Raw genomic sequence first — 19,233 nt, 5'->3', positions numbered from 1 at the left:
TGTGCTCATGTATGCACAGTGGCATTTTTCTACAATCTTGTCCCAAGGCAAGTCAACAGCTTGGCTGGAACATGCAAGGAATTCGTACGCCCACATGCTCATCGGAAATATGTCTGAAAACGATTCCCAACACACTATCCCTTGTAGGTGTAATGTTTATTTCATGACTAAAATGGCATATTTAGTAAGATTTCAGTCCGCCTACAAATTAAACAATGTCCCACACTATAAAACAGCAAAGCACATTTAAAAAAATAAAAAAATAAAAAGGATTTGCTTCATTTGTTAGGTTTCACAAATTCATTTCTGGGAATATAGTCACATCACATGCAATTCTTCATTTGCATAAGCTGGACATTTTTAGTCTTTGTTTTCTGCAGTGTTGCCAATGAAAATTTGGTTATTTATTTATCTTTCTGCTGCAATTGTTTGCTATGCAGGAAAATGCCCATCGATATTTCCTCTATTGAATTCCACCCTATAGGGCACGATAGCCGTCAGTCCATTTCAAATGGAATCATTTAAATGAAATTATGTTATTCAAAGCACAAAGGGAAAACCAATACAGATGGAGCAATAGCGAGGGGACCCACTCTGAGGAGTAATCTGTACCTTTTTACAAGTTTTAGGCCATAATAATGATTATAAATCCATTAAATTCCATCCATTCTATAACTGTGTGTGCTTTTACAGTATTAAGGGATATTGCAACCACATTGTGCACCACTCGCTTTCTTTTCCTTTTATTTGATTAGAACGACCGATTGACCCCGTGTGTATAGTCGCGTCAAATCAGCTAGGATCTAAGTGGACCTCAAAGCTTAAACCCTGACCTCGACGTCTTCAGCCCCCCAGCAGAAAGTGATTTTCTCTTCACCATCTGCTGCAGTTAAGATAGAGAGAAAGAGAGAGAGAGAGTGACGAGAAAGAAAGGAAGAAAGAACAGGAACACAGAGAGGCTGAGGGAAACGCATGCTCTTATCTTGCCCTTGAGAAGCAGTGAAGCTCACAGTCAATAATATAAAGCTTTATAGGCTCAGATGCGGGGATATTTTCCTTTTCTATCTGTTCTCTATGAGTATCATTATTTATCCTGTACTTATACACTGAAGAATGAAAAAAAAAAGAAACAATCTTGACGGAATCCATCCTTTTTGTGATTTCAAATGAAACTCAAAAGGAGAAATATGAACAATGACATTCTAATGCAAATATTAAATGTTTTTGTCTTGATTGTTTTTGGCTCAGGAGATGTATCTTCTACAATTCCTACAACCAAACCTTCTGACGGAAGACATTTTCTCTTGTCGTTTTTATCAACCACTTGTGAATCTTTCAACCTGAACACGCGCATCCTATTCACATTTTATTATGCGTTTCAATAGCAGTGATGACGGCCAGGCTTTCAAATATGAATGACTCAGTGTCTCGATAGAGATTCAGAAGATTGAGTTTTATTTGTGCTTTTCTCTCCCTGCATAAATTTACTGTTTTGATGAGCTCTCTATTGAGAAGGTGTTGACAGATAAAAAAAAAAAAAATCTATATGACTATATCTAGACTTTTGTGTGGTACCTGAAACCAAACAGGAACATTAAACGAGTTTTTCCCGTTTCATAAAGGTGATGTGAAACATTGTCTTCTCCTTTCATCACATCTGATAGGAGTGTGAAGAGTCATACATGCCATCTAGTGGTCTAAGAATCAATTCTACTTTCATTTCCCACAAGACTGGGTAAATAGGAATAAAACACCCCCACTCTTGATGTTTGGTCAAATACTTACACAAACCAATATGTAGTATAGTAAGTGAGAATTTAGAGGCAATAGTTTACAATCAAAATTTTATTTACTCTGTTGTCGCATGATTTAGTTCATGGTTCTAAAGGTATGGCTTGCAGGAGAGTAGAAGTATCCACTTGGATATGAATAAAATAAATCAACACCCCTTTCAAATAAAAGCGAACATTAAAATCCTCATGAAGGTGGCTTTATTGGAGGGTTGTTACAATACAGTGCATTAATTTTATCTTGGTGTCCTCATCAAATTTTATGTTTACAAGATGTATTGGTGAATGTGTTGTCTCAGTGCATTTTCCTTGCCCCCCTTTTTTTTAAAAGGTAGGTTATTTGTTCATATTTTATTGACTGATTGACTTGATATCACTGACTGAACGCATTAAAAGATGATACGTGGAAGTCACTTTTAAATTGGAAATGGAGGACATGGCTTGATTTGACTTGAAATCCTTGTCTTCATTGTGAGGCATGTGTCTCCTTGGCCTTTATTAACTGCCATGATTGTTAACCGATTTCTATTAGGACTTTGTCGGGTTCATATGATCGCTGGCTGTTTACCCATTTTTTGCCTCCTTCCGTTGAAGCTAATTATGCATGAGTAGCGGCAGATGAGCACTGGACGCTGCTAATGGTTCTGCCTCTCCCTTTGTGTTCACATTACTGAAGGATATGAGTTGTGAAATTAGATCACTACTGACTACTGTGCTATCAGTGATTGTACTATAAAACATTATGAGGCAGAACATAGTAAATTGTGGGATGTGACTGTGGGGTGGCAGACTGTCTGATGCTCCATTTTCTGCCATCCTTTCATGTCCATTCCATTCCCCTTTTCCCCACCCCGCCATCCATTTCTCTCTCATATCTTCACTTGGCCTCTTCCTCTTTTCACATCAACCAAACCTGCCTCCTGCTCTTTTCCCCCTCCTGTCCTCTAATCACCATCATCCCATTTATTCTCTCAACTCCAATCTTCCCTTATCATTTTTTTACAGCACCACTTGATGCGGCCTATTCATCTCGAGTCCAATTCCCCCAATATCACTTAAAGTAAATTGACATGTCTTAAAAATCCATTATGTCAAAATCAGTACGGATTAATGTACCAAATATAGTGATATTTAGATAAATTACAGCCATAAAAAGATTCATTATCTTATTATTGGAAAATTGTATGTGTGTATGTTGTATTGATTAGGTGAGCTTGTGTCCTTGGGTTTTATATTAGTGAATTTGAGTCTTGCACTGTTATTCATTCCCAAAGAGTTCATGGGGGGCATCGACTTGCAACATGACTTGCAAAATTAATTCATTTATTCAAGTTTTTTCCTATAGGGTTTTTACTTATTTGAACATCCACCTCTTTATATTAAATGAAAAACCTCAACATTTGCCTATTGGTGCTTTGTAGTGTTACATTGATACAATAAAAAATATCTGTGGTTCAGATTTTGCTTTGTAAGTTTATGTTCTTATTTCATGTAAAATAAAATGTGTTTCATTTTACATAATGCAACCAGGAAATATAACAAAGGCTAGAGTCTACCTGCGAGACCGTCACATTTGGTTACCGTATTTTCACGACTATAAGGCGCACTTAAAAATCTTAAATTTTCTCAGATAATAGACAGTGCGCCTTATATATGGAAAAAACAGAAAACCAAAAATGAAAAACCACCACTGTCGGATATTAAAAAAACACAAACGCCTAAACTGAAACAATCCTGTTAAATATGCAGATGCCATCTTAGTTTACAAAATCTTCTATCATGTAGCTCCTCCCCCACTGCAATATTTTATACAAAAAAATCCAAAACCTCAACAATGGCTGGCTCTAGAGGTGACTGTGTACTGAGTGCTTCATACCTGCAAGTCAATAGCAATTACCGTATTTTCACGACTATAAGGCGCACTTAAAAGTCTTACATTTTCTCCAAAATAGACAGTGCGCCTTATAATACAGTGCGCCTTATATATGGAAGAAAATGTCATTCATTGAGGGTGCACCTTATAATGTGGTGCGCCTTATAGTCGTGAAAATACGGTACTGATGAGGAGCATCCTCCATCAACCGCATCCAGCAGAGTTCTCCATAATGGCATAGAACGGACATCCTGAATTGGTGCACAGTTTATGCATGCCTCACATAATCAATCAATCAGGATCATCTCTCTCGAACCAGTAGGTAATCGGGGCCGTGCTGACTTGGTCAAAGGGATGAATCCAAATAAAAAATCAGCCAGATTATCCTTACAAATGCAATGGGATTTGTGGAGGATTTGAACTATGAGCACCTTCTTAATAGGCACCATACGAAGCTTTATTTGCAATGTTACCATAAGACACGGCACAGCAAGGATAAAATATCAAGAGACTGCTGCCGACACAAATATTCTGCAGCATTTTGTGTCTCAAAATGGGTAAACACATCAGGGCCTGATATAACAAAAAGGAGAAACTTTACAAGCTTATACTTTTATACCTTTTGTGTCTTTCACTTCTTTTCAAAAAATGTAGCACTTGCTTTAGTTTGCTGTGAATAGAGTTTCTAACATAATTCGGCCCATAAATGGAGACTTTTTTAATAGCTTTTGACTTGGTTCAAGAGGCTAATGAATGTTTCTCAGCGGGTGCAGCAATGCATCCTTTCATCTGATGCTTTTCAGCTTTTATTAAAAGAGAATTTCACAACAATAAATTACAATTGGATTCTCAAAGTAAAATATTTATAAAGCTTTGCAGGGGTGTCCAAACTATTTCACAAAGGACTGCAGATTTTGCATGTTTTTGTACTGACTGATTCAACAAGGACATTTTAACCAATCAGCTTTCTGCAGAAACAAGCATCACCTGGCAGCAATCAACTGATTACACTCTTAAGACACCCTAATAGTGAAAATGCCTCTTCTTCATCAGTTGGAATGAAGACCTGTAACTGCTGCAGCCTTTGGCAAGCACTTTGAACACCTAATTAGTCCTTGTGTGACATATAGTGTATTAAAGTGAAAAACTGACCATGGTGTATTGGAATGTTTCCCAAGAGTGAAGTCGGTGTGAAGAATCCTACGCCGTATGTGCTGTAGTGCTGTCACTGCTCGCCGCTCATCTGAACACGAGAGGACAAGAAGGGTGACGAGTAGTTAGCGCCTCTATCAAGAATCTCCCGGGCCATCTGAGGAAAATAAAACCATCTCACAACAGGTAACTCAATTTAGCTTGTGGCTGATTTCTCTGAAGCCAAAAGCACAAACACTTTCCCAACTGATGAGATGAGGTAACCGAGCATGGCCAGAGTGGCCGAGTGCAAGAAGAGGGGGCCCAATCGTTCCAAATTGTCTGGACATGGTCAAGGGAGGCTTTCCCCCAACACTTTTACAGATGAGGAAGCCGAGTCTGTGGAGAAAAAAAAAGGTGCAGGGTTGTTTCTCCCATCCTTCCCATCAATAAAACGGAGTGACTTTAATCATGGGGCTATTGAGTGATGAAGCTTTCAAGATTGAGAAGCAGTCTTCTGGAACCATTCCCAAGTTTGTCCAGGCTTTATCACATATAAATGAGTAGGAATTGAATTGTACTCTACGATATGGTGGTAATTTGCAAAAATACTCTTCCAGTCTAGAAATAAAAATGTAGTACTAAATTTCCCTCATTTCTTTAGTTGTTATTTTTTAATTTACTTTTATTTTTATCTCATTAAAATAAGTAGAAACAAAAAAGACTGCCACATTTTTAAGATGCCTGTGTACATTCATTTTCTGAACTGCTTTATCCTCACTTGGGTCATGTGGGGTGCTGGAGCTTATCCCAGCTGACTTCGGGCCAGAGGCGCAGGACACCCTGAATCAGCCTGTGTATATTCTAATTTACATTTTCCTAAACATTGATTCAATTGCACCCGGAGGCTTCTGTTTCGTCTCTCTCTGATCTGAGCAGGCTTCATCAGTTCATACAAAGGCTTATTTAGGACAGTGCTAAGCCTGTATTTGGGTATGGGAATTCAGCTATTTATGCTCTAGGCTGGATCTGCAACACTAAAACGCAAATGGCATCTGTTTTTTTGGAATGCAAGTAACAGTTATAGGCGGCCTGGTGAACGAGCGGTTAGTGTGTCGGCCTCGCATTTCTGGGGTTGAGGGTTTGATCCCAGGTCTGTCTTCACGGTGTGGAGTTTACATGTTCTCCCTGGGCTTACGTGGGTTTTTACGGGTACCCTCGGCTCCCCCCCCCCCCCCAATAAAAACAGTATAGGCTAGTTGAACACTAATTTGTCTCTAGGTACGAGTGTGGCCATGAGTGGTTGTCCATCTTGTTCCCTGCGATTGGTTGGTCACCAATTCGGGGAGTTCTCCACCTGGTGCCCGTAGTTAACTGGGATTGGCTTCAGCGATCCCTTGTGAGGATAGCGGTTGAGAAAATGAATGAATACAAGTTATTAAGATGCTTTCTCTGTCATCAAAAGTCGATGGCTGGTGTATTCCTCATTATTATTCTGCTCAGTTGTAAAGTTGTCAGCATATTGTCTTTGACTTTGCTACAATGTTTGCATGGGAAATGTCAAGGGTCTCTGTTTTGGACTATACAAATAACTTGCACACTCTGACCAGTACTTGCTGTTTGACTCACACTATTCACTGTTACATGAACTTATTAGACGCTATGTATAGCCTCCAATAGAAGACATCAAGCTCTCGTAAGAAGTCTTGTTTGACTATTGAGACGGCATCAGTTCCACTATAAAGCCAAATGGAATGGTAAAGAGGGATGGTCCACACTACATCCCCCATTGATTGAGTTTCCCATGCCAAAAAAACAGACTTGCCATTTGGATGGACTGATGAAGCCTGCTCAAATGAGAGGTGAAACGTCTTCAAATTAGAGTAACAAAACAGCCCACTTGCCATTAGTTTAATACCCGTAAACTGTTAGTTTTAGACTGTCACCTAATTGTTCTTCATCTAAACTTTGTAATGATTCCATTGACCTTTTTGTAGTTCTGCACCGCAATTTTAGTTGACATACTAAAAAACTTGGCATGATTGCATTTAAGTGGGTGAAAAATACTATCTTAATCATTCTAATGATCAGATGTATTCTTAGTCTGTTAAAGATTGTAAAGGTGCTCCAGTGAAAATGCCAAATGGTTTGAATGCTTCAAAGTAGCTCAACGGAGATGATATAGTACTTTGTGTTTGGCAGACATTTTACAAGAAACCACTAAAACGTCTTATATTGCATTCAGCCTGACTACTGGTGGTTGTGACTCTTATGTGAAGTGCATGTTTTTTGGGTGAAACTTTGTAGAGGTTCCAGGAAATTGCACTTCATGAAATGTTAATGTTTCCTTTGAGTTTATGGGGTCATTGCATTGGCATAAAACTGGAATTCTTGGAACAAATGTGGTTTACTGTAAGCCACCGAGCAGTATAATGTTGCCAAAAGAGTTTTTATGCTGATAGAGAAAAAAGGCAATCTCATTTTTGAATATATAAGAATAATAAAAAATATAGGTGAAAGCTTTAAATCATTATACTGCTATAATGACTAAAATAAATTAATTCAAGAAGGAAGGGACACTGTTTAACTCTCTATTAGAGTCTGAAAACAATTCTAAACCACACACCACTCACATTTTCTAAAATTCCAACACTTTATTAGTCCTAGACTTCCCAACTTGATGCTTATATATGAATGAAGAAATGTGTTTAGTGCCTAAGCACTATAAGCCGATGCAATCTTTGTCAAACTGTAGCCAGAATTTCATAGACTAAGCCATTGACGTGATGAGCAATGTCACAAATCATTATATTCTGATTATAATTCAACCAAATGCCCAAAGTGTATTAGAATCTTCCATATAGTACATATGCATCTCCATCAAAGTTTCCCAGTGGTCATACATTGTATATCATACAATATATAGTATCATGTATTAGTACAATAGTGCTCCATTTTGTCAGTGTATGCTCCGTCTTGGACTAATAACTAATGACGTATCCAGTCTGTTATGCATTTGAGAATGTGATGGCTACTGACCAGAACTAGTCTGCAAAGAGTGAACGTATTTTTAACTGGGTGTGATTTGTGTTTAATCAGGCAGTCACCTTAATTATAGTGTAAAGAAAAACAATTGCAACTGTTCGTCATAATAGACTAATGACCTCTATCTTAATGAATCACAATATTTACCTCTTTCCATGCGTGTCACTACTCGTTGATCATTGTTCTGACTAGTGGCACGTTTTTATGGAGCTAAATCAAGTATTGAATCTTAAAAGAAAAAAGAAACAACTAGGAAGGACAATTCAAGTTGCCATTCTGCATAGTGACTAAAGACTACGTGATGATAGTGAAAGGAGACCTGCTGATTCTCACTTGAATTACTTCAGATGCAACCTTTTTTTTTCAATCCAATCTGGCTACAAGACTACAGGGAGGCTTTACTTATTCCTCATACTGTATTGGAGAACAAATCGTAAAGTCAGCAAACATCTGGGAGGGAGTCTGCTTGGGAGTAGCTGGGGGCTCATGGGTTCGAATTTCGTTTTGAATAATTACACAACTGTTGCCACCCACTGTGCATTATGTCCACTGTGTGCTTTGGGCTGGCTTTAAAGAGTTTATTATAGGGAAAAATAGCTCTAAAGGTTTTAAAGTGAAACCACATTTCAACTGAATATTCTCGCCTGCAATGGCCTAACAAGAATTTGGGCTTTCCAAATGACCCTATTTTGTTTCTTCAGTGTCAAGAGAAAGAGTTTGAAAGTTTGAGCCCCATCTTTTAATGCAGTCTGGTTATAGTTGGCCTTTGCCTTACTATTTTGATTACCTCCTTATCGCTCCTTTACCTACCGGGGATGAGTAACAGTAAGCCGCTGGATTGCTTCCTAGACCATATTTCCAGGCCTCACTCGGGCATCACCACCCATTCATAGTCTCACTAGATTTATTCTCGGCCATAAAATCTTACAAAGCAGCGAAAGGATGACTCCTCAATAAAGGCACTGTTATAGAACAAACTGCCATTGCAAACATGCTCAATGGACGTGATGATGAATTGGATGCAAAATATCAATAATATTTTATTGATCATACACTTAAACTGAAATGGGCACCACCACCATCTCATAAGCATTTAAACTGACTCAATGAGACTACCAGATCACTTTTGATGTTCCACAGAAAATGCGTGGTAGTGCTCAAGTAGTAAGGAAATTAATCTTCTTAACGGAATCATGAGGGTAAGGGCTAATGCAGTAATGATTTCCCAAAGAAGAAATTAGACATATCAAATGTAGCCAAGACAAGTGTTCTGTTCTGTCACCCTTCCTCAATTTGACTGCATTCCAAAACGGATTTACTCTTTTTGCAGCAGCTCTTTCATAATCATGACCATAAGAGTGCACCTGTTTTAAATATACAATGCTGATGTCAGTTTTGAATTGTACTCTTGGTCAGCATGTCTGCAGAAAACCATAGTAATAGCATGAAATTCTCATTTTTAGAGCATGAAACAGAAAGAATGTTTCCCTTGAGAGTATTTGAATACAAATAAATACTGAAACATGAATCGTTGAATAAATCATACCGATCCCCAGACACTATGCAAATGAGCCATATAAGGTCTAGGTGCAGTATGTGGATGACATCAGCGCAATCTGACTGGATAGTTTCCAAGAACTATGACCTTTCCGTAATTTGATGTCTTTGCAAGTACTATATCACATTTATAGTGCTTCTGGGAGGATATTCTAGTAATGATTCAGTTTTTTTTTTGTCTTAATTTTATTCCCATCCACAATAAACGATCAAAGAAAGGAACAGTGTGGATTAGAACGAAAGACAGACCGACAGAACACAGTCGCTATGATCTTGTGAAATGCAAACAAAACTCAATTTTCTCAAATCTTGCCCTTCTCCTAATTTGAGCATAAAACAATCTCAAGTCCAGTATTGTCACGTTCCAAATGTTTCTACAGTTTTAGAAAGTTTGTCAATAAAATTATGGTGACAACTGAAAATATTAAGCGTCAGTTTTGCCCCAGGTATCTGGTTTTGGTGGAATGGTAACATGTATAATGTACGTACATGACGTGTGCACACACCCGCACAAAGAACTGCTGAGTTATTCTTATGATGCATTATGAATGACTGTCCAAAGGAATTCAATAATTACTTAATCAATTACTTATTTATCAAAGTGATCAATGATTAACCATGTGTAAGGATTATGAAGAATGATCCCTTCTCTGTTGCTGCACTGCCTGTGATTAGTCTTTGCCTGGAACGTGTCCTGTCCGATTAAACTGTCTTTGAAGTATTCCCTCAATGTTAATGGCCACAGCACCTTTAATGATGAAGTAACGGACAAGGCCTGGGAGAAATATTAGCTCAGCAAGGTCATAGCAGACAAGGTCCCATCTGTCTCCTCAGCCCTGGTGGATCCGAGACCCTTACATTACTGTGGCCCCGAGGCAGAATGGATGGATCATCAATCTGATTTAGCCAGGCTCCGGTCAATGCTGTCATTTCTGAGCTGAATAACACTACTTTCTTCTGCCGTCACCCTTCGCAGGTAGATTCATAATAACTGCTGACGTTAAACTGTCTCATATTTGCCGTTGTGCCAAGACCTTCAGAGAATTTCAAGTCGCGTTACATCACAACAACTGACAGGCTGGTTAAAGCACACCATAATAAAGGAGCCAAAGAGTTAGATGCAAGCAAATGTATTGTTGCTATGGATTTCCTGTTAATGCGTTGCCTTGGTGAAGTTCAGGTCTGCCGATAAAGTCAATGACCAATCACTTCGCTCCAACTTCAGAAATGAGACACCGGTTTAAATGGGATCAGACATGTTTTCATTACTGCAGCTTTCTCCTCGCATTGGACACACAGACATGCACTTAGGCACGCACACACCCCCAATGAAAAAAAACAAAAGTACCTCGAGTACCTCAACACACGTGGCTGTCACAGAATATGGTGAAAATGCCAGGCACCACGACACAGCTGATAATGCATTTGATACTCTATAAAGAGGGTGAGATTCTTATAAACTCTAGCCAGAAAATGCTGCCAAAAACAGCCAGAGGAAGAAATTAGCATAAAGAAAGCTGCATGAAGAAGAACAGCAGTGTAATGCAGGCGGGTCACCACTGTTCAAATCTCATCCTGTTTGTTGATGGTTGCATCAGGAATGTTTGAAAGGGAACGGGTAGGAGCAAGCTTTTTCTTGCTGATTTCCGTCATTTTAATTTCACAGTGTTTTTAGTAAATCCAACCCTGGCTCTCGCCTTATCAGTCTTTCCCACCTATGATGCCTCCTTTGCTGAGATTGTCACTCAGGGGAAAATAAATGTCACAGTTTATATATATGTATATAGATTTGCTTATCTATTACGAAAATGTGGCATGACAATTGGCCAGCATTATGAGGGTTTTAAGGGCTCTTTTACGACCAAGATCTTTTCCACTCTAAATCCCGAACCGCCATTTTCCTTCAGCTACTGTGTTGTTTTAGCTTCTCCTTTTTGTTACATTTTCCCTGCAGTCTAGTGATATATACGTAGGGGAAACCCAACTGTTTCCCCAAGGTATGACAACCAAGGCTTTGTCCCAGGAAGTAAGAGTGGATAGCCAGGCAAAGTCATTTGTGCTTATGCACACTAACAACAGGATCCCTCCAAATCAGCTCATTGTTTTGAACCTAGAATTTGTGCTTTGGTTGCCTTCCATGCCTTGAGCAGCAATGCATACTGCAAGCTCTCCAGTATTCAGACTGTCCGTGCCTTTTTATTCTTTGAATCACATCCCACTTTCATGCTGAGTCCAAACACCCAGAAGAATTCCCTGCCTTTTGCACAGAAAAAGATGGCTTGTTTTTGTTCTCATTGGCAAGGTGGCTATTGTCATGGGATCATTTAGTCAAAGCGGAATTGCCTGGAAAGGACAAGAAAGGGCCTCAGGTGGAGGACCGCCCTCTGATTAGGATTAGTTTTATGCCACACATGCAAATGACATTGATTAAGCCGTTTGCGGCGCTTTGCCTTCTTCGTGATAGCATTCCGCTTCTGCAGGTAATTTGTGAAGGTACTGGAAGAGAGCCTTTGGTTATAATACTAATACCGCTGAGGATTTAATACTCAGTAGCACAATGATCATTTGGGGCTTGGAGAAAGAGGGTTAGTGGAAAATGACGATGAAATATCATTGAACAACTGCTGTTTGTTTTTACTGATTGGCACTCTGATTAGTATTCCTCAAATGCACTTGATGCTTCATGCTATGAGTGACTACACAGCTTTATCCTCCCCCTATGCTGGGGACTTTTAATGTCTTAATCCCCCAGTATATTGCAGAAGATTATTTTTCTAAAATTAACTGGGCCCTTGAGACTGCCGAGATAGCAGCTTCTTTTTTTGATACTTGGTGAGTATTAAATAAACAAAATGAATTATTGTATACGGAAGAGCTTGCTTACGTTTGCTTTTAAAGAACTCAGGTGGTGGGTCTAACTGTCTGTAGCAGTGCAACATAAGTGCAGGTTTGTGTTTGGAATGGTTCTACTTTTCTCACTGGCTTGCTTGGAAATCTTTTCAGGACTGTAATTTTTGCAATGGATTGTCAACCTCTTTTAAACTGGAAAAGAGACGAGATAATTCTGCACATGATACTGATAAAGCCGAGTTGCTACTGAATATTTTATGAATTGATTAAATGGAATGTTGGAATAAATAATCTGTTTTTGCATTTAACTCAATTGGACGAATTTCCACTCTATAGAGTGCACCTTTCTACAAACCACATATCCTAAATTTTGCAAAGTTTAAGATAAATAATATAACATGAGGCAAAGTTTGTGATCATTGCGGTATTGTCTGTCAACACTATTTCTCCACCACTTCTTATCCATGGTTTCAAGTAGTATTAGTCATAAAATGTGTTGATAAGGTATAAAGAATGATTGTTATACTTGAATGGAATAACACTTAAGTAACAATAGTGAAGTATTCTTTTGTCACTGCGTTAGAAAAAGTACAAAAGGAATTACTCTAATTAATGCAGTGTCATTTTTTTTACCTTCAAATTCATAATCATTAACTTGAAAGCAGGCAAATATCTTTACCGAGACTGATATTTTAACACCGTGTTATCACAGATCAAAGAAATAAATCAAACTTCTACCGATTGGTAATTAACAGCTATTCATTCTGTAAATTTGGATGTTTTTTGGACATGAAGAGGTGAAAAGTACTGCATATAAAATACCTCATTATCCGATACTAACTGTTTGTGGAGAAAAAAGGCAATTCCAATCCAATCTAGATTAAGATAAAGCACAAGCTGTGTTTTAACATTTGCGACTACCTTTTGCTAATTGACTTGCATATCACGTAAGCAAAACAGAACGAATGATTGTGAGACACCTGCTCATTTTACGTTCCTCCAATTAATGTAACCATGACAACACATCACCACTAAAATCTAAAGAGGTTTTGGTGCTTAAATTTGACTAAAATTATACAGTGGTAGTCCTCAGTGGTTCACATTATACTTGGTTATTTACGTTACTGTAGTTCACTTTTCGCAATTGACTTTTCTACAAGTACTTGTACTTGTAGTACAATTCATCCATTCAAAATCCCCAAAACACATCTAAAATCAGATGATGCCATGCTGCCTTTGTCTTTTTTAAAATTTATTCATGAGCTTTTTGAAATTTCATTTTTTCCTAAGATATTGTAAATTTCTGTCCCTCTTTTTGTAAGCTAACTTCATATTCATATACTTCAGATATTCTGTATACAATCCTTTTACAGCCACTAACTAGTTACCAGTCAATTTGCTGTGGTTTTTGCCACATTTACCAACATTCAACATTTATCTGTCTCACATTTCTCAACTGGTGGGTATTTGACACTACCTCATTTGAAGGCAAGGACCAGAGTAAGCAGGCGAGGCATACTGAAAAGCACATGAATAAGACATTGATCGTAAGAGTGATTGTGTTGCTTGTGTGTGCTCTTTATACTCATTATTCACTATTCAATGGAGCATTACGTCTTGCTTCGGCCCACTTCCCTGTAATAGAAACTATTTTGGAGTGCTTCTGGTTTTCTGTAACCTGATAAAGAATCTGCAAGATTGTGTGGATGGATGCAGAGCTCAGGCCTTCCTTTTGTGTGCCGCGACAAGTGAGTCGTGTAAGAAGTGACAGCAGATATTTATCATTGCCACTGTTTGTGGCCTTACATAGCCACCTTCTACACCCCGTGCCAATCTGAGAGGCTAAACAGAGAAATGATATTTCTAACGAGTTTATTTGACACGCAGATATTATGACAAGGATTTGAGCTCATCAAGGACCCCTGATAACATAGGATTTAGTAAAATGACACGCGGATGCTGTAGTATTCTTCGCTCTGGGCGAGGTTCATCCCATAGAAATGCAAAGCAATTAGTGGATATGCGTTGATTCGGTGTGAGCACAGGCAAAGGAATAATTCCCATGTTGAGTCATGCCGTTCTCCTGAAGCCGAGGGATATTTTCCAATTTGATGTACAATATAGATGTAATCCATCTGCTTGGATGTGTGCCTTTTCATGTGTCAGGATTTTATAATCCCTGGGGTAAAAGATATTATTTTACTTGGATTCCCCCTTACCAACTGGAAGTTTAGTATTTTTCCTCAAACCCTGTATACATGAATACTTCCACATAAGTAAATAAATCACAGGCTGCATTGGAATGACTGACGCTAAGGGGAATGACTTTCTGTTTACTTGGTCTCAAGTCTGTGATCATGATGTAATCACAACAGCACAGCTACATGGCGATTTTCATTGTTGTTTTCTCTAGGTTTGTTGGTTGTGCTTTCAAATGACACAGAGTGGACGCTGACACAATTCTTAAAAGTTTATCGGTCCAAGGGTAAACATGTGATATTGTGGCTGTACTGTTATTTGAGTGTTTCTTTTGTGACATGGCTTGCATCACAAACCACAAAGCTCCATCCAATCTGGAAACATTTCCAGTTTAAAATGAATGGAAATGTTTATTATTCAACCACTAATATGGCTACTGATGACCATGAGTGGTTCCCTGCATGGCATCATCTTTGATGCTTTCCTGCACTCTTCAGCAGCGACGTAACATAAAGGGCATCCGGGTCATTTTATCTCCTCGTTTCCTGCTAGTTGCATTAGCTTGCTTCCAGTGGCGGGGGTTCTTTTGGCACATTAAAACAGATTTGGGTTAATAATTAATGCTGTGATTTATGGACTGGAGTGCCTGAGGTTCGACTGTAAGCTCTCACTTAAAAGGAACGCATGCCTTTCATTCCTGTCTGTGCTTCAGAGTGGCGCCATGATTTATAACTGCTGTTTGATAGGGTGCTAGTTATTGTATAGGGGTCTCGTGAAGAAAAGTGGCACTAATATCATTTTTCCTGCAACAGTCATTTTGATGCGATTATGTATGGAGCGTCAGCTTGCTTATTCCCACATCTCGGACATTCTGGAAAAATATTGATTCTTGTAAGTGGAGCAGAAAAATCTATCCGTGCTGCACTGAGAGCTGAGCTCCATTTTGATTAAGAAACAATGCTTGAAATTAACATTCAATACCAACATCAGTTTTGGAATTATATGAAAACACCGGCAGAGTGTCAATCAATACTATTACTTAGGTGGTCGTTGAGGGTGTAATATATGTGCAGGCATTATGAATTACTCTAATTAAAATTATGTAAAGAGGCTGTCAAGACTTACATGAGTCATAATGTTTGACTGTGATGGCCCCTGCTTCTCCTGACAGCTTTCAATTGAACGTCAGAGCAGATACTACTTCAGACCTCTCTAAGAGGAAAGAAAAATACTGCATCATCCTCTGAGTGGCCCATGAAAAAGCAACATGGTCAAATTTAAGGTCCAGAAGTTCTTTTTAAAGCAGCTTCATGTACTTTTGTACTATAAACCACTACTTTGTTCCACATATTTAAACTTTAATCGTCCAGTGCAAGTAATTTATGGATTTTTTACAATCTAAAGATCTGGATGTTTGTGTAAATAAACATGCGTCAGTGCAGTTTATGTATGAACAAATGAAGACCTCATTCATTCATTCAATTTGAAATGAATGAAGGAAAATGGGATCAAATATCTGTTTATTTTTACATTGATCTTTTTACTCTTGTTTTTCTGTCAGGGAAAAGTGACATATTTTAACAAATCTGAAAAAGTGAACTATCTCCTTTGTGATGGCAAAATATTTAATATTGTAATGTAAAGGATTGTCACATAGTGCATCTAAAATGCAGAGCTTGAGTTGACATAATATGATAAAATGTACTCCCATCTTCCTTATTGACATATGTCCATTAATAAAATTGAAATTTGACAATGACTTTCCTACCACTGAAGTATTTGTACAGTCTAAGCTGCTTGTGCTAGCACCTGAGAGGAAAACGAAAGAATGGATTGTTCCATTATTCAGTCACTGATGACCTTCCGAGGCTGTCTAATGGTTGATGTTTTACTGCTTTGGCCACCAACTCCAGAAGTAAAAGAGTCTGGCTCATTTGATCTGTTCTCCTGGCTATAAACTGTGGTTATCTTCATTCTTTTTTTCTGCTATTATTGGTAAATTCACTCACTTGTGTGATAGGCGCTGCATCGGTTTGAATTGATTAATTTTCCCCGAGGTCACAGACCTGCAGTCTAATCGCAGACTTTCATGCAAATTAAGTTCAACTTTAAGGTGAAGCCAACAATACATAAAAATAAATGAGCTTATACAGCTCCAGGCTCTCTTATTATTGGATATTATAATATCATTCCTGCCTGCGCAGTGTTCCATTGAATGTTGGCCAATGTTGCTGTCCGTATATTGAACACATTATACTCTGTAGTTGTTGATATGTACTGCATATTTTGCAGAGGAGATGGTTAGGAATACTAACAATATAATGAACTGAAACTCAAAGGTGTATGTATGTGTGTATGATATATTATACATATGTATTATATATCATATACATATGATATATAATATATATATATAAAATTACTTTGGTTTTAAGGTATTTCAAGTCACTATGACAGGTGTGTACAGACTCCTAAGTGATTCGTGCACATTAGCTATTCATCAATTTTCATGCAAATCAAGTTCAACTTGGGTTATGCCAACAACTTCATTCAGGGACAATAATTCATGGATTGGAGCCCAGTATGTGTGTGTATATATATATATATAGCTAGAGGCTATGTTCACTTGGATGGCAAAATATGGTCAATGAGAGGTCCTTAGTGGTGGTGCCAAAGGAAGGTCCCCAATTTTAAATGTATTAAGTGCATTTTGATGATTATAGAACTGATTTTAATTTTCTTACCTGTGATTTCTTTTAGTAGAATACTCCAAAATCAAGTTTAGCATGTAATTGCCGGAGCAACACTTTTCTAGGATATATAGTTTTTACAACTTGCAGTACAGTTTTACTTTCTTGTTTTAAAATTTTGAGTCTTTGGGAAAACTGAGAATGTAAACACCTTTCATGACAATGTCTTTCGCCTATCACCTTAAAGTTTCAGATTTGATCAACAATGGAAGAGCAAAAAAAAATTGAAAAGGGGAAGGAAATGGCATCTTGACATCTGGAATCTTAATGCGAGCTGAAAGGTGTGGGAAGGATATAAAATGCCCATTACTGGCTCAGCATTTGAAATAAGAGGACGTGTTGCCAAAATGTGATATGTGGCAAATGAGCTGAGCTTTATTCAATCCCTGAGAAAGCACAAGACATCTCATTCGACTGCATTTTGCTGTGCTTTGTGTTGACAACACTCACTTCCACTCAGTGTTACTACAATACACAGTGGTTGCTCCTTCCAATTGGTTTAAACATAGCACAACTCCGGCCACATTCCGAGCCACACTTCTAGTACACGAGATGTCACTTGGAAATAAGATCACTGACCTGACCATGACGTCCGCGATCAATTCTTCATTGTATTTCAAACAGACCATGACAATTGAAGGCCAGGATGGAGTTGGGTATGAATTGATTCATTTTCCCACCTTGTCCCTCATTCTGTATTCAAAGGATCAGCTGTGCTGGCCCAAAAAAGGCACCCAGTGTGCCTGTGTTGGATGTGCCCTAGGGAACAGGCAGTTCCACTGACCCGTGGACTCGACAGGGCTCCTGTGAGACCACTGGGCCATTAGGAGTCCAGAGGGAAACAGATAGACAGAACGGATCGTCGGAGACCGTGAAGCATTGAGCTCCCCGGACAGATAAACCCATGGGATTACTGTCACACTGCAGTGTCCTCAGGCTTGGATGGTCAAAACAGGGCACGCTTTCACTTGGGTCTCTTATAATTTTATACAGCCTCAAGCCAAAGAAGTTGCCGTGGAGTTGGAGAAGGAACCAAAGGGGGGTCTCTATTCATGATGATGTGATTTATTGTTCCGCCTCGTGTGATAGCTATGTGTGGTGATTTGTTAATTTCCTCCTAATGAGACTGAGAGATTTATTCCCATGATGGATTGAGCGCCAGCAAAGCACAGAGCAGAGTACGTTATTAATTCAGATGTTTGCAATGGCAACTATTAGAATATGTGTGGCATTGTGCATAATAGTATGTTGAAATGAGCTGCAGATGCCATCTTGTAAACCAGGAAAAACCCAATTGAATGAATGAAAATAATCCAGCCAAATCAGAATTTTGGCCAACATATGAAATATTTCAACAATTTGTGCAAAGAGCTAATCTCCTGGATGTCCAGCAATATGAAAATTATTCAATGAACAGTGGGTGTGTTGGTAAAGTAAATTGCTCAGATAGGTAACCATTCCGCAGTTGAAAAATAGCCTGTTTTTATGCTAGCCAAAACTCTGAAAAGAATTCCACATCGGGTGGCTCGGACCACAGTATACATCACTTTTGAGGAGTTTTATCTTTTTGGTTGCAATATTTCTTGAGAATTGATACTCATTCTGGACATTCATCCCAATCTGACGATTGGAAAGTTTCACTTGAGTTGGTTTAAGTGTACTTTCAGATGTTGTGGTCCCTTTTGTGTACTACTATAATAAGTCAACCTATATAGAGCACCAAAGAGTAATAATGCAGCTTAGCTAAAAAATAAATAAATAAATGCAGAAAGATAAATACAACTTTTCCAGCACTTGCAGACACCATTTTGTGTCTGGTGGATGGTCCAGTTTCATTGCTGTTTCCTACTTCCCAACTCGACTGCTTCTATGGAGTGCTGACCCAAATAAGTTTGAAGGGTCTGAATTTTCAGGGTTATTAGTCTTACTGGCTATGCTACTGCCTCTACGCCACATAGTCACATAGTGGAACAAGCTTTTTACACTGATATTTTCATTGAAGGATAGGCACAGAATTAGTGTCAGTCTGTGCGGCTTC

General features: G+C 38.5%; 1 protein-coding gene across 4 annotated transcripts in view; it reads left to right on the top strand.

The window, feature by feature from the left end:
* The first annotated feature begins 4,723 nt into the window (after positions 1-4,723).
* Positions 4,724-19,233, top strand: part of LOC144195960 (metabotropic glutamate receptor 7-like) — a 99,679-nt gene continuing 85,169 nt past the window's right edge. For all 4 annotated transcript variants that reach the window (XM_077715893.1, XM_077715911.1, XM_077715883.1 and 1 more), the window contains exon 1: positions 4,724-5,001. The gene's annotated coding sequence lies outside the window, so the exon portion shown is untranslated. The remainder of the gene's footprint in view (positions 5,002-19,233) is intronic.

Source organism: Stigmatopora nigra, chromosome 1 (assembly GCF_051989575.1).
Source record: "Stigmatopora nigra isolate UIUO_SnigA chromosome 1, RoL_Snig_1.1, whole genome shotgun sequence".
Classification (NCBI taxonomy): domain Eukaryota; kingdom Metazoa; phylum Chordata; class Actinopteri; order Syngnathiformes; family Syngnathidae; genus Stigmatopora; species Stigmatopora nigra.
Note: the sequence above shows the minus strand (reverse complement) of the source record. Positions and strands in the feature narration are given on the sequence as shown.